Raw genomic sequence first — 16,301 nt, 5'->3', positions numbered from 1 at the left:
AATTGCGCAACGATTGAGATACGATCGCTGGAATGGATGGATGTTTCCCTAACACAGACTTCAAAACCATGGAGCCTGAGGGAAATCAACATTGCGAAACAGATTCAAGCTGCGGGTACTTTTGTACTCGCTTGCGTTTCTGGAAATCGGAATGTTTCCCTATTACAGACTTCAAAACCATGGATCCAGGGGAAATTGGCATAGCAAATTAGATGCAAGCAGCGGGTATTTTGTATTCGTTTGCATTACTGTAAATTGGAATGTTTCTCTAACACAGACTTCAAAATCATGAAGCCTGGGGAAATTGGCATTGGAAAATAGATGCGAGCTGCGGGTACTTTTGTACTTCAAAATCATGAAGCCTGGGGAAATTGGCATTGGAAAATAGATGCGAGCTGCGGGTACTTTTGTACTCGTTTGCGTTTCTGAAAATCGGAATGCTTCCCTAACACAGACTTCAAAACCATGGAGCCAGGGGAACTTGGCATAGCAAACTACATGCAAGCAGCGGGTACTTTTGTACTTGTTGCGTTTCTGCAAATTGGAATGTTTCCCTAACACAGATTCCAAAATCATGAAACATGGGAAAATCGGCATAGCAAAATAGATTTGAGCTGCGGGTACTTTTGTACTCTCATTCGTTTCTGAAAATCGGAATGTTTCCCAAACACAGATTTCAAAACCATGGAGCCAGGGGAAATTGGCATAGCAAATTAGATATAGGGCCTGATTCTCGAATACACTACGAATACACTTCACGTGCCGTTTATTTCGTTTCCACCGTGAAGTGTATTCGAGAATCAGGCCCACAAGCAGCGGGTACTATTGCACTCGGATTGACTATGGATTGTATATGGTATGTAACGGTGGATATGATCGATGTGGATATTATATTACATATCGAAGAAACCACATTTATAAAAGCAGCGTTATAAAATTATTTGTTTACGAATGCTGCCATCGATCGTCGTTATTGGGAAGTTGGGATTGTTGGGAAGGGGGTCTTATTTTCGCTGTGTAATTCCGAGGAGGAATCCATTCCTTCTCAAGTGTTAATAATCCTGCTCCGGATCAACGATGATTCCAATTGTTGGGGCTTGGGGAGTGGGTACTATTTGTGCTGGGTATTTCCGAGGAGGAATCGATTCCCCCTTTGAACTTTAATAATTCTTTTCCGGCTAAACGAAGTGGTATGATAATCGCTTTATTCGAAAGATGAAACGTCTAAGATTTATATGCTTGTTACTTATTGATTGCTAAGTCAACGTTAGTCCTCCGTTCACCTTGCGGTTACATCAAAGATATAACCCACTTCTAGCTTTTGAACGCCCCCACTTCACCAGCTTGTAACTATTCTAATTTCGAATATTTTTGCCGTTTCTTTTGAATAGTGAAAAGGTAAAGAAACAAATAATCCAATGTATGGTAAAAATATTTTATTGTTCTATATGTTCAGAGCTCAAAACAGCGTCCGAAATTCGTGCCTATATAATAGAACACCACCTTAACGTACATATGTTTGTTTTTATTATTTCGTTCAGCATCATCATATGAACATTAAATTCCCCTTATCAAAAACCAATAATGATTCATCGCTTCCAATCATGATTCATTCATCCACAAAATTCCTTTCATATGGTATTATAATGGTCATGACTTTGACCGTGGCATAATACGAACGAACATCATCACACCTTCTCCCGGGTGCTCGGAGCTCTGAGATGCAGTTATGTCGTCGGTCGATCTTGTCTTTCTGGGTGCTAGACACCTTATTTCATATCTCGTCACGATCGAGCGGGCCGTGCGGTAACAGCGGCAAACCGACAAACTGCATTATAGCGGAATAGATGCATTTCTATCGCGTGCAGATTTCCGTTTGTATTGTTGAGAATCCGCCAAGTTCACTATCAAAAACACACCAGAAACATCAGCTGATCGGGGGGGTTCGGTTTCCGTACGCATCACCTGCACGAATGTTAATTAGGGGTTCGAAACATACGGAGATATATGTATGAACAGCATCCACCGTTGGGACACCTCTCGTCGTCAATCTTGAACTTCATACTCTAGTGATGCAATAGTTGTGTTATTGTTAGCTGTCGGCGAACGGTGTCTGAGATGTAGGCGGAAGAAGACGTTTTCTATGGCACCTTTTGACGATTACATCTTTCGCATTGTGCACTTCGTTGTGCTCTGCTCTCTGTCCTCGAATAGTGCATTCAACTTTCGGCGCTCCATCTAGCGGCGAGGATTCCGCTAGCTCTGATGCATTAATTGACGCTAATAGTTATGTACTGTGGGATGATGATTGCAGTGATGCATACGGAAATTCCGCTAGTTTTTTTTCGCATCAATTGATTTCGAAATGTATTTGATGAATTGTATCTTATTCAATGAATTAAATTTTTAAACTGAGCCTGTAAAAATAAACGAATTTAATAAATAATAAAAAAAATGAATTAAATTTAAAAAAGAAAGTTTTCATATTGGGTTGACTTTTGACCCAATGAAATTATCTAAGTTGCGAAAATCATTTTTCACAGAGCACGCTAATAATACAGGTATATCTCGATTGTACGTATCCATGATTATACACACCCTCGATTTTAGGTACTTCGATTTTTTATGCGTTTTTATCAAATATTTTTCATCCGAATGGTACATATTGTTCGGCTACTTATTTTCAACGTTGAAATTTTGAAACTTTGAGCCGCTTCTCCTTCGCATTTCATATAGATATGTTTTTAAACTTTTATAAAGCTCGATATTAAAATCGGACCTTACTGAGATGTGTTGATTTGCACTATAAACTATCCTAAATTTATTTTGACAAAAAATGATTTTTTGGCACTCGGTCGTTTTGCATTCGGCCGTGATTTTTTGACATTTTTTTTAGATAACAGTAAATCTTGACGTTTCATGCAATTTGAAGACATTTGGCACCAAACAATTTTTTTTAAACCTCGATTTCATGATGACATTTATGCCATGTTCTAACTTGGGCGGATGTAATTTGAATTCAAGTCACCTCTGATGGTTATTGGGAAGTATCCCAATCCTCGACCATTGAACTGTCTAATTATGCAGGGTTGACGTAACCACCAGCACCATTGAGTTTTAAAAAATGCTTTTTTTTGTTTTTAGCTGAAGAGTCATGACTGTAAACAATTTATATAGAATAATCTGTTTTTATTTCATAAATGTTAATGGTATAAAGTGGGCCTCCTTTTATGATTTTTGTTATTTTATTTAAATTTTTAGTTGGCGCTTACGTCAACCATGCATATTTGGACAGTGAAAGAGCTGCCTGTTTACTACATCACACCCGCTTGGATGACTCGTAATTTGTTAAAACCTGGTTTTTTGAGCATTTTGTACCTAAGGTTCGATTTTTTTTGGCGGAATCTTTCACTTCGAGCTGTCCTAATAACGGTGCAATAGGCACTATGTTTCTACCCCCAAACTCCACACCGTAAATCAGGTGAGCTTCATGACAATGTGATAATGATTAACATAAAGAATGCGATATTTTGAATTGAGGAATATTGGAATAAAGATTCTCAATCGTCGATAAGGAAGTCTCGGGATTTGCTCTACACTCCGGAAGAAGTTGAAGGTGAGGATGACCTACCACTGGCTGTTATTAAAAAGCGTCTAGCAGAGATCAAGGACTAAATTTTGCACTCAAACATAATAGGCGAAGAGAATGCAGAGTTTGAACTTTTGAAGGATTCAGAAATTGCCGAAAAAATACGCAACCCCACGGAATGACCGCAGCTGACGAAATGACCTATATGATGGATTCAAGTCTACCGGAAGATGACACCATAAATATAACAGATCCTTTTGACTTTGACGATGGTTTTCAACCGGTTTCTGATGAATCGACGTTGAATTCAATCGACATTATGTTCAGATATGTTGAATAACACGGTTGGTCGCTTAATTCTCAATTTCCATTGTGTGAGATGTGGTCGAATACATTGGAGAAAATAGCAGCTAGATATTCATTTTGAGAAAGTGTTTATTGAAGATTCTTCACTATATTGAGTTATTAAAAATTGATCTATTTAAATGTGACGATACATGTTGAGCTCGAATAAATACATGTTAAAATTTCCCTTCTTCGTAGTTTTTTTAAAATTTTGTTTTATATGTTATTATGTTATTAATGCAAATAAAGTCTGAAATATCCTTTGTGTATACAGTCATTGCACGCCAAATCGATGTAGTGGTACTCAGGTTTTCTTGAGAATTGGTAGTTCTGTTCCTTATCGCAAAATATTAGACCCAATTTTTTTTATTTTTTGTTCGTTAAAGTGACCATTTATATTTTAGGGTGGTCCGAAGAATCAACTTTTTCCCATTTTATACAAAAAAATATAAAAAAATGTAATTTTTGAATTACTGAGCCGATTTAGATGATCGTCATATCAAATTAAAGCCAATGACCTAGACCTTTTCTAAAAAAAAATTATACTGGCAAACAAATTGGATTTTGTTTTTGTAATTGTTTGGGCACAGACAATATTATAGGGGATGGTGCTTACCGTCATTCAATAGTTGATGCTAGCCTTCAACACAAATCCCACACACTATTGCACTATTGTGTATTACCATTCAAGAACTATCATTTTGTACCTTAAGCTCAGTCCGAAATAAACCACTAAGCGAAACGGTCGCATTTTTTTCCACTCCACCCAGTGCTTAAGGGAGTGTTCTAGTCTAGAAATTAAAAAAAAAACAAAAAAAACAATTCTTCATATTTCTGAAGTTTAGACATACAAGGATATACTCAAGGAAGGACTCATCGAAAATTCTATTATTTAGATCCATTTTAGTGATGCGGTTTTTAAGCTGGTACTGCCATAACAATGAACTTCAAACGCGTTTTTCTCGAAACTAGTTTTTTGAAACTGGCGAACACGATATCTCAAGTTCTACTGAACCGATTCATGTGAAATTTATCTTATACAATCTGCAGGCATCTGCCTATCGTATGAACCACTAAAAAAAATTAAATTCACTATTTTTAATAAATCGGGAAACGTATTAAAAAACGTTTTAAACCGCATTTTGATTTTCAAACGTCCACCATTTTGTCAAAAAAGATGTTTTTGACTTGTCCGAGGTTCATGCGATAGCGGCATCTTTACTGATTCAGAATCTGTTCGATTTTTTTTTCGTTTCAGATAACCAGAAGGGCTGGAATCGTGTACGCCATGACACAACTTTTTTTTTGAACCCTCTCACTTCATCAGCTCTTAACCATTCGAGTTATGAATGTTTTTTCTCCGTTCAATTTTTGTTTTTCCAAAGTTAAGATGTTTTATGTCTTCGTTCAATATTTCAATTCTATTCAAGACTATACTAGATTTATGCGACTAGAATCCATTTCATTCGGATGTGCGATATTTTTCAAGTAATTTATAATGTTAAAAACATAAACACAAAACATTTCTTCATGTAATGAGAGTTAGAGGTGTGCGGTATTGTGATCAATCGATTTTCCACTAAGTTTTGAGGCTCTATTTCGTTCCCCGCCTTCTGGAGATCCGTGAAATAAGGGTTTATATGAGTAACACCATCTTTCATCACTGTGTTGTTGAGAATGGTCCACAGGTTCTCAATCGGGTTGAGATCAGGATTTTGTGGTGATCATACAAGGGGTTTTTGGCCTTTTTAGTAGTATCTTCTTCTTCTTCTTCTTCAATGGCACTAACGTTCCTAGAGGAACTTCGCCGTCTCAACGTAGTATTACTTGCGTCATTTTTATTAGTACTTAGTTGAGATTTCTATGCCAAATAACACGCCTTGAATGCATTCTGAGTGGCAAGCTCTAGAATACGCATGATCACAAGGAAGTCGGAGGAAATTTCTTTGACGAAAAATTCCCCCGACCAGAACGGGAATCGAACCCGAACACCCGGCATGTTAGTTATGACGCTAACCACTCGGCCAAGGGAGCTTCTGTTGGAAAAAGAAGCATTTTCGCAGGCCAGTTTATCGAAGCGATTCCTTCAGGTTGTCCTCAAGTATGTCAATGTAGACATCTGCTCTCATGATTCCGTGAATTGGCACCAGATTTCCCACACCAGCCCAGGAAAAGCATTCCCACACCATTATATTGCCTCCTCCGTGCTTGACTAAAGGGTGTTCGGATCAAAAAGTGGTCAAACTAAATTGCGTATAAATCGATTATTTGTTAATTAAAAAAATCAAAGTATCTTTCTTTTTGAAGTTCAATATGTATAAAAGACGGAAAAAATACTCAGTTAAGATTCCGGTCGACCATCAGATTTTGTACAGTCACCTTATCCACTTTCTTCGCCGCAGAACGCCAGTTTGCTTTGAACTGCTTCTCGCTGCTAACAGTTTTTTGGGTCTTCTTAAGGTTCTGCTTAATTATCGCCCAATATTTTTCGATTGGGCGAAGTTCTGATGTGTTGGGAGGGTTCTTATCCTTGGGCACAACCTGCATCTTGTTAGTGTCATACCACTCCATGGCCTTTTTTCCATAATGGCAGGATGCCAAATCCGGCAAAAACAGCACAGACAAGTCATGTTTCTTCAGGAAAGGCAGTAAACGCTTTTGAAGACACTCTTTCACGTAAATTTCCTGGTTGATGGTCCCGGTTGAAACGAAAATGTCGCTTTTCATGCCACAGGTACAGATAGCTTGCCAAACGAGATATTTCTTGACAAACTATGATAGTTTAATATGCTTGAAAATGTCTGCCACCTTTCCCCTTCCGGTTGCTGTATAATACTCTTGTCCAGGAAGCTGTCTGAAGTCTGCCTTGACGTAGGTTCGTCGTCCATTACCACGCAATCAAACTTTGTCAACAATGTCGTATACAGCTTCCGAGATCTTGTTTTTGCCGTAAGGTTTTGCTTATCGTTGTGATTTGGAGTCACTACCTTCTTATAAGTCGATAGTCCGGATCGTTTTTTAGCTCCATGCACGGTTGTAGACGATATTCCCAACTTATTTGCGACATCTCGAACGGAGAGGTTGGGGTTGCGCTTGAAAGCGCTAGTCACTCATCTGTTCGTCACTGCGGCTCCCGGCTTTCGATTTCCCCCAGATCCAGGCTTTCTAGTTGTCGACAAACGTTCTCCGAACACTTTTATTACTTTGGTGACGGTTGATTTGGCCACATTCAACGCCATTTTGATAACTAAAGTTCTAATGTCAAAATCCAAATAGAGGCATCATTCCACACACACACACCTACAAAATGAGGGGTGATCAGGTTTTTTATATGAATGATTAGAAAAAATACGGCGAATTTAAGTTGACCACATTTTGATCCGAACACCCTTTATAGCCTGCAAATGACGTTCCTGCAATCCTTCTTCATCCTTTCGCCACACTTTTTACGCGCTATTTCTTGTTGAAAAGCTCAAATTTATTAACATGTCTGTTAACAAATTCTAACCATTTCAGTTTATTTTTCTTGATGATAAACGGACTTTTTTTGTGAATATGCTCTTGAGTCCATGTTCAGCTAGCAACGAGAGGTTTTCCTGAATGACTTTGACTCTTACTTTTGGAGATTACATCACTTGAACACTTGTTTTTGGACTGGCATACTGATTTTCTTCCCACCCATTTTGTTTTTTTTTTTGAAAATTCGTTGTGTATACAACAACAATCGACTTTTATGTGTCAAAAAACAACACTTGTTTATATCGCGTCAACTGAATCACTGAAAGGTTGTAAATAATATCTCATAGCCCTAGCTGTCATAAAATGTGGAAACGAGGGATTACTCAAAGGTTTTCAATGATTTTAATATTATTTTTTTGGGGATGGGTTTTAATTTTTGTCATCGCACTCTTTAAAGAAGTCATGTTAGGAAGTCAACAAAATCTAACAGAAATGGCAAAACTGTCAAAAATAAAAGGCTGAGAAACGAACCTGTTGAGTACATCAACTTGAATTTCAAAATATAACTTTTCAGATATTGTCCATCTTTCTCACCCCAAGTGTTCATCTTTTCCTTCGAGTGTCCGTCTTTCACGACTCTTTATGATTTTTTTCAGAGACGCCGCACACATCAATTTATCAAAATTTCGGCCTCAGAAACAATTTTTATCATTAACAGAGACTTTGACTATCGATTCATGGTGAGATAGCTATATATTTTTCGTGAAATTCATGGAAAAAAAACAAATTTTACTAAGGGTGTCCGTCTTTACCCCCCCTGCACTAACAGAACTGTCAAGCCTACCGCAGTAATCATTCGCAGGTGGAATACATCATTGAAACAGCGAAATGTGTTATACCATCAATCAACAACTCCAACCTTCCCTTGCCCCACACTTCGCACGTGAATGGTGTGCTCAATTTTGCTTTATTACCCACCCACTACGTCAGTGCGCGAATTCGCGCTAATCGTCGCGAACCTAGCCACCCAGTTTTCGCAAACTACTTTCCCATCCACGGCAGAAACACGCGTGTGCCCCTTTGCTTGGCTGTGTGTGTTTGTGGGACTCTGATATGTGCAATTAATGAAATTAAAACCGCACAGCGCCCAAACCGAAGGAAGGCGAATTGCCAATGAAAATGAGAATATGGGAAATCTGTGCGAATTGTTAATAGGTTTGATAAGCGAATGCGGTCGCTACTAGATGTGTTTTTGTAGGTTTGGTGTAAATTTTAGGAGAGAAAAAAACAAGAAAATCGCGGCAAATGAAGTACAGGTAAAACCGCGGAAAACAACAGATTCGGAGGCACGAATGCTCCAATGAACGAACCATCAAACGAAAGAGTTCGTTGCCCCAAAAATCATGTTTTCGTTTGTTTTGGTTCTCCTCATCTCTAGAGATGGTTATGGTTTTCATGGGATGATGATTGTGTTCTGCACGTGAGTACTGAAAAGGGAAAATTCGATGCCGTTGGATTCAAATGAGACTCCAAGAGCTCATGTGACATTTTACTGGTTAATGTCTCAGTCAAAATCCGTTATCAATATCCGGAGACAAAAGTTGAGTCAAACGGTACCAAATAGGCATTTCTGAAACGACATAACAACGTGTATTGCATTGTGTTGCACAATGACCATTTTTTCCGATCGCAAATCTGATCCCGCGCCGACTGAAACTGACCCAGCATCAGATCTGAATAATCGCAAGATAATTCTAGACTGCATGCCAAGGCGGAAGGGAGGAAATTTTCTGTGCGTCGGCCGACGAAAGGCCACACAGCAAAAGTGGAAGAGAACGGGGAGCAGCAGAAGTCAATGAACTGCCAGTGCGAATATAGGCTAAACGCGCCTTCTCTCTTGCGTGGGTCTTCCCGTCACTTCCCTCCGCCCCCAGGGGGGAACCGCCATCCACGGGCTTCAACGCGCGTTTGAATTGAAAACGAAAAGTACCGTAAGTAACCGCTATTCCGAAAAATCGTCATAAGATATTAGAAGAGGAGCGATACAGGCAGAAAAAAAGAAAGAAAGAAAGAAAGGAGAAAAAACAAACCGTCCACACAACAAAGACGACGACGATGAGGTTAGAGAATCTGTGATTCTCCCGAGGTCTGCGCGCGGCTTCGGCTCGGGTTTTGACGGAGACGGAGACCGGTATGAGTGGATGATGTCGATGAAGACAGTCGCAGAGAAAGGTGGAAGAATGAAGCATGGCCCTGTAATGGGTTGTCGCCCGTGGCGTTGCATTACCACCGGGAGAATGTTGGCAGGGGGTTATGGACCCCAATGAAGAGACATGGGGGACGAAGGGCGGTTGTGACTTGCCAAGCTTTCAGCAACGGTACTCAGAGTAATGCAGCGCATCGAAGTCATTGCCGCTTACTCTCAGCAGAATGGTTTGCTATGAGACTCCACAGTCTAGGGATGCTTAATTTTATCTTAAACGTTTTACTTTTTCTTCCTTCCCATATTTTTTGTGTAATTTGTTGAGTTTAATATTGATCTCCTAATATTTGTTCATATTCTAGTCTTATATGTTTTGTGTGTTTATTATAAAGTTGAACATTATTTGTACGCGAATTTATCCATTGGTATATTGGAATCTAGAGATCTTCTATTCCAAGAATTCAGAATGAAAAGTAAAAACTAGTTGTTCACCAACTACGTCTTCTGTGTAATTTGCTTGTCTTTTGCCGATGATAATAATACGTATCGGGAAATGTATTTTATCATTCTTTTGTTTTTAGTACGAATGAATGATTCTTCGAAAGCGTTAACAACATTCCTATTTTTGATCCAAACATGTTATATTTCGTGCCATTAAAGATGCAATCGCGGGAAGCTTTGATGATTTTTGACGTAGGACTACGTCTTACATTAAGGGTGCCAAATCAGAAAACAGGTCACGTTTCTATGAAATAAAGTTAACGTTAATAACTATTTTTACTGCGAACTGATTTTAACGATTTACATACCAATCGAATCGGAAAATTTCTAAGATTTGTTTGATATGCTATACATTACAATTCCATAGTCTGTATATGGTTTAAATTGATGAAAATTGGAAGCACTCTCATTTCCCCATACATTTGTTCTGTCCATTTGTGTGCTTTCCCGAACAGAGATGTTAATAACGGGCAACTTATGTAGCCGCTAGAATAGAAACAACGAAGGCTAGCATATAAGTATTGCATCTCCTCTGAGGAAAATTCTTAGAACCTTTCTGTGCCCGAAACAACAAATGTCGCTGTTCTGCTCGTTTTGTGTTTTATGCTTCCCCTCGAGCTGTGAACGCTAGCGAATATTTCACCATTGGTATTTGCTCTCATGCGCATTGGCTCTGTTTTGATTCAACAAGCTCCTAGCCTTGTTGAGGGGTTTGATCGAGAGTCGAGAAAAGATTTTTCATAAACGGTCATTCTCGCGATGTTTCATTTTTATCGCTGCAATTGTGTGCATCTGTTAGACGCATGTTTGATGCTTGTTGAATGACGATGCACGGAAGATGCCTCTGCGTGCATTGATATAAAGAAACAAATTGCGACATATGACCAATTAGTGTATTATTCTCGCAAAGGCAGGAATGAATCGTTGCTTCTCGAAATGATTCTACATAAAACCACGCAAGCCATTAAATCTTTTCAGGGTGCCCGGAAATTTTTACTAAAGAGTTATTTATGAAATTTTGACGTATTCGCAAATAATATCCGAAATGATAAACTAACAAATTTTAAAAAAAAGATTGCATTGTCCTGCGTCCTAAGCGGTCGTGTCTCCGATACAACCCCTCGAATTTTTTTCATTTGAAGAATGGTGCAACAGAAACGTATCGAATGCTGTGTGATACCTATCGAGACCGTGTCCTAGCAATTCCAACTTGCGAATACTGGTTTGGCTGGTTCAAATAGATTTTGACCCAAGCGACAGAAAATGTTAAACCGTATCGTACCAAGCGTTCGAAGGATTGGCAAAGCAACTTTGATAAGTTTTCTTCGCTTTGGAAAGTAACCATATCATAATGTTTTAGCATTAAATGATAGCTTAGTTTATTACCTACCACTTACCATGAATATTTCACTATATTTCGTATAATTTTATTGGAAAGTAAATTCGATTTGAAGCAAGTATGTGCGCTATACTGTCAATTTCAATTAAAAAAACCGTAATAGAATGATGTAGAGCAAAAACTATTCAATTGTGCCTCCTACAGGAAAAAATTGGTGGAGAAATCAAGTGTTCGAATAATCGAACGTAGGCCATAGCGAACTTTTTTTATTTTGCTGAATCATTACCAACACATCCGACTTCCGCAGTGCTTTCTAGTTTGTTTACTTTAGCAACAATATTGTTTACAGTTAATGGGTCTTAATGAGTTAATGAGCCTTCCTTAGCTTGCAATGATTGAAGACAATGAATTGAAGGCGATGTTGGACCAAAATCCGTGCCATTTGATTCATGTCGATTCATGTCGAATTTATATGGATACAATCTGTATTCATCTATTTATCGCATGAACAAATTCCACTATTTTTTTCAATCGGCCGCCATTTTGTTAAAAAATGTGTTTTTGATTTGTCCGAGTTTAACGCGATAGCAGCATCTTTATTGATTCAGAATCTGTTCATTCTTTTTTGTTTCAGATTACCAGAAGGGCTGGAATCATGCACGGCATGGCACAACTTTTTTGACGTGGGGCTACGTCTAATCAGAATATATGGGGGCTGAAATGAAAACCCAAACGTAGAACTTGCAGGAAAAAATAAGACATTTCGAATGCTTATAACTCGAACGTTTCTCAATAGATCGGAAATATGTTTGCATCAATTGATGTGAAATATTCCTACGCATCTAAAGAGTGTGTCACATCAAATTGCATCACGGAAAAAACGCTGTAGAAATTCGCCCAGTAGACCGATCCTTTTGAAAATTTTAGACAGCAAAATAAAAACTATTAAACAACTTTTGGCATTTTCTTTTTATTCATACTTTGAGCCCAAGCCCGTATGCTCGCACCTTCCTCTTTACCCCGTCCATAAGGTTCTGTACAACGTCAGGTTGTAGTTTTTTTTTGAACAGAAATCCATTTTCTCTTGAAGTCCGCCTCCGATTTGACAACTTTTGGGTTCTTCCGGAGGGCCTGCTTCATAATCGCCCAATATTTCTCTATTGGGCGAAGCTCCGGCGCGTTGGGCGGGTTCATTTCCTTTGGCACGAAGGTGACCCCGTTGGCTTCGTACCACTCCAACACGTCCTTTGAATAGTGGCACGAAGCGAGATCCGGCCAGAAGATGGTCGGGCCCTCGTGCTGCTTCAATAGTGGTAGTAAGCGCTTCTGTAGGCACTCCTTAAGGTAAACCTGCCCGTTTACCGTGCCGGTCATCACGAAGGGGGCGCTCTGCTTTCCGCAAGAGCAGATCGCTTGCCACACCATGTACTTTTTGGCAAACTTGGATAGTTTCTGCTTGCGAATCTCCTCCGGAACACTGAATTTGTCCTCTGCGGAGAAGAACAACAGGCCCGGCAGCTGACGAAAGTCCGCTTTGTCGTAGGTTTCGTCGTTCATTACCAGGCGGCTTCGTCAGCATTTCGGTGTACAGCTTCCGGGCTCGCGTCTTCCCTACCATGTTTTGCCTTTCGTCGCGGTCAGGAGCCTTCTGAACCTTGTATGTACGCAGGCCCTCCCGCTGCTTGGTCCGCTGGACGAATGAACTTGACAAATTCAGCTTATTGGCGACATCCCGGACCGAACTTCTCGGATCACGTCTAAACTGCTTAACTACGCGCTTGTGATCTTTTTCACTGACGGAGCATCCATTTTTGCCGTTCTTCACCTTCCGGTCGATGGTTAGGTTCTCGAAGTATCGTTTTAGTACTCTGCTGACCGTGGATTGGACGATTCCCAGCATCTTACCGATGTCCCGATGTGACAACTCCGGATTCTCGAAATGAGTGCGCAGGATTAATTCACGACGCTCTTTTTCGTTCGACGACATTTTTCCAAATTTACGAAAAATTGACAGTGAAGCATGGCCAACGTGATCTATACACTCTTATCTGATTATAAGCGAAAGCTGAAGATATAATTCCTAAAAATTAAATTTCTACAGCGTTTTTTCCGTGATGCAATTTGATGTGACACACCCTTTATCACACTCAGTGCCACAAATTATCAAAATTTATTCACGAATGAAGGAATTAGATTTTTCCCAGTATCGGATGAATTCTCTTCTGTTGAAACTCATCACCATATCTGTCATAATGAGTATAACACAAGAGTCGGGACGCATGAGCTTTGTCTGGTATATTGATTGAAAACAGCATGAACGAATTTCGAAAAGCCTGCATTCAGGCACTTCCATTACTGTCAATAATTTCAGGTGATTATCACGAACGTTAAGTTGATCTTCATCGCTTGCAGTGAATTTTTATTGAAAACGTGTCACCCATTGCACATATAAATGGTGGTGTATGTCATTACCGGGCAATCGTGAGTAGATTCATAAAACGTAGCAAGAGTTATTCTATACATTCTTCTATTCATATTTATCGACTCTCGCTTGAGCAGTAGGTTATCAATACAAGGAAGGCAGCAATTCGCTGAATTTGAATGTCGTGAACGCGAATATTTTCAGCACTGATCACAATGAACAAAATGTTATTTTTTATTAGAATTGAATATTTATGAAATGTCAAGCGTTATCAAAACGCTCTAACTGCCACGTTTTGATTGGCCCGAATCACGGTTTCCCCAACACTAATGTGTCTGGGGAAATCGGCATTGCAAACACATGTAAGTCAGTGGTAATTTTGTTTCCGCCGAAATGTGTTTCCCTAACACAGACATATAAAACATGGAGCCTGGAGAAATCGGTATTGCAAATAAAAATATGCAATCTGTGAGTACTATTGTACTGGAAAATAGAATGATCGTGTGACAATGCTTTCGTTCACATATTTTGCTAGTCTTAGGCATTATACCAAATGTAAAAGGACGGTCATCAAATTTACTTGTAACGTAGAACATAATCTACTACCATGCATGAATTGATCTTACATGGGATTTGTTCAAACTCTTTACTTATAAAGCAAAGATGTTGAATTCAATTGAATTCGATAATTGTTTCATTCAATCAATAATTTATTCAATACAAACTAATTCTACGTAATTCTACTAATTCAACGGAGCCCCAGCTTGTAACTATTCTAATTATGATTTTTTTCCGTTCAATTTTCGTTTTATCGTCAAAAGATAGATGAACAAATAATTGTATAATGGATATTCTTTGTTTTATTTTTTCGGAGCACGAAAATACGCGAGAAAATTACCAACCCCCAGTTATGGTTTTCAGGGACCTGAACACCTTGCAGAGGAGTTGAATATATGTCGAATCTTTGAGATGAGGTTGTATGTGTGTACTAGGGTGTCAATAAAAATGGTCACCACGAATTTTAGAAAGTTACTCCATAAAAAATGTTCACCACCTCGAAAGAACACCCTATGCAAAATATCAGCTCAATCGGACTTTAGGGAGAGTGGCGCAAAGTGGTCAAAGTGTGAGTTTTTTGAAAATCGAAAAATCACCCAAGGGGGGAGTAAAGGAAATCGGGGTTTACGAAAAAAATTTGTTGATGCCAAATGTTTTGAAATTGTATGAAACGTCGAGATCTAGTGTCATCTCGAAAAAAAAATTTGTCAAAAATCGGCATTCTGGAAGTATTTGTTTCGGAGTACGAAACGAAAAGTATGGTTTTAGGTGCCAATAAAATTGGTTATATCGATTTTTCATTCGTAACTTGCTACTGAATGTTGATTTGCACGAATATACCCTATGCAAAATAGGGTGTTTTTTCGAGGTGGTGAACATTTTGTATAGGGTAATCTTTTGAAATTTTAGGGTCGATTTTTTCCCATACATTCATTGGCACCCTAGTGTACATGCCATATACAGTTTGGCGGTGTAGCGTTTCGGACGATTTTCAAACACGGTGCCGATAGGAAAGTTCTTAGATGAAACTGAGCTGAAATTAATCCGCGAATTAAAGAATATCGACTTAAGCAACCGGGTGATAGCGAAGAGAATTTACAGAAGAGTGATAACAGTGCACTATGGTCCAGGAGGTGCATTCAAGTGGAAATTAGCATCTAGAGCTCGACAGTGATTCTATAGACAAAAACTGTCTTCGACAAAGTTGTTACATATAATAGAGCGCTCATTTTTTTGTTATCAAAAATAGGGTGACCAAAATTGTCGATGAAATGAAAAATCTAACTTTTTTATCTTTATAGATAGAGGTAAACATAGTTCAACAATATTGTAGCCCTGGTTATTTTAAGTAACTTTGTGGAACAATATTTCTTTCTATCTCTTCGAATAACCGATATAGCGCTTTTTCTCTAGTTTGAGTTAGGGTTACCATGAAAATAAAGGTTTTTTTGCTCTAACTTTTATATGTAAAATTCTACATCAAAACTGTCTTCGAATGACTTTTAGAGCTTTCCAATCCACGCATTTTACGGTGCATAACTTGTAGGTATCTTAATTCTACTCAAAGTTATTGATGTTTTTTCCCCGAAAACACGACCTTTTCATTTGCTAGTCGTTCTTTTTGGGGCAAACATAATAAAAAATTATTGATGGCATTTTAAAGAGCACATTTGATTCTACATAAGGTGTAACATCCAAAAGAGTGTTATTTTTTGTATTTGAGTAAATTAAATTTGAAATTATGAGTTTTTGCATATAAATGAACAAGTTGCAATTTTTAAATGCATATAGTAAGCGTAGACTTTAAAGCAGCATGACTTCAGTTCAGTCTTATAGCCACTCAACATGGAGGTTCAAAGAAGACACATTTGTTTTTGTTTTCGGT

This window comes from Toxorhynchites rutilus, chromosome 2 (assembly GCF_029784135.1).
Source record: "Toxorhynchites rutilus septentrionalis strain SRP chromosome 2, ASM2978413v1, whole genome shotgun sequence".
NCBI lineage: Eukaryota > Metazoa > Arthropoda > Insecta > Diptera > Culicidae > Toxorhynchites > Toxorhynchites rutilus.
The sequence above is the reverse complement of the archived record's forward strand: the minus strand, read 5'-3'. Positions refer to the sequence as shown.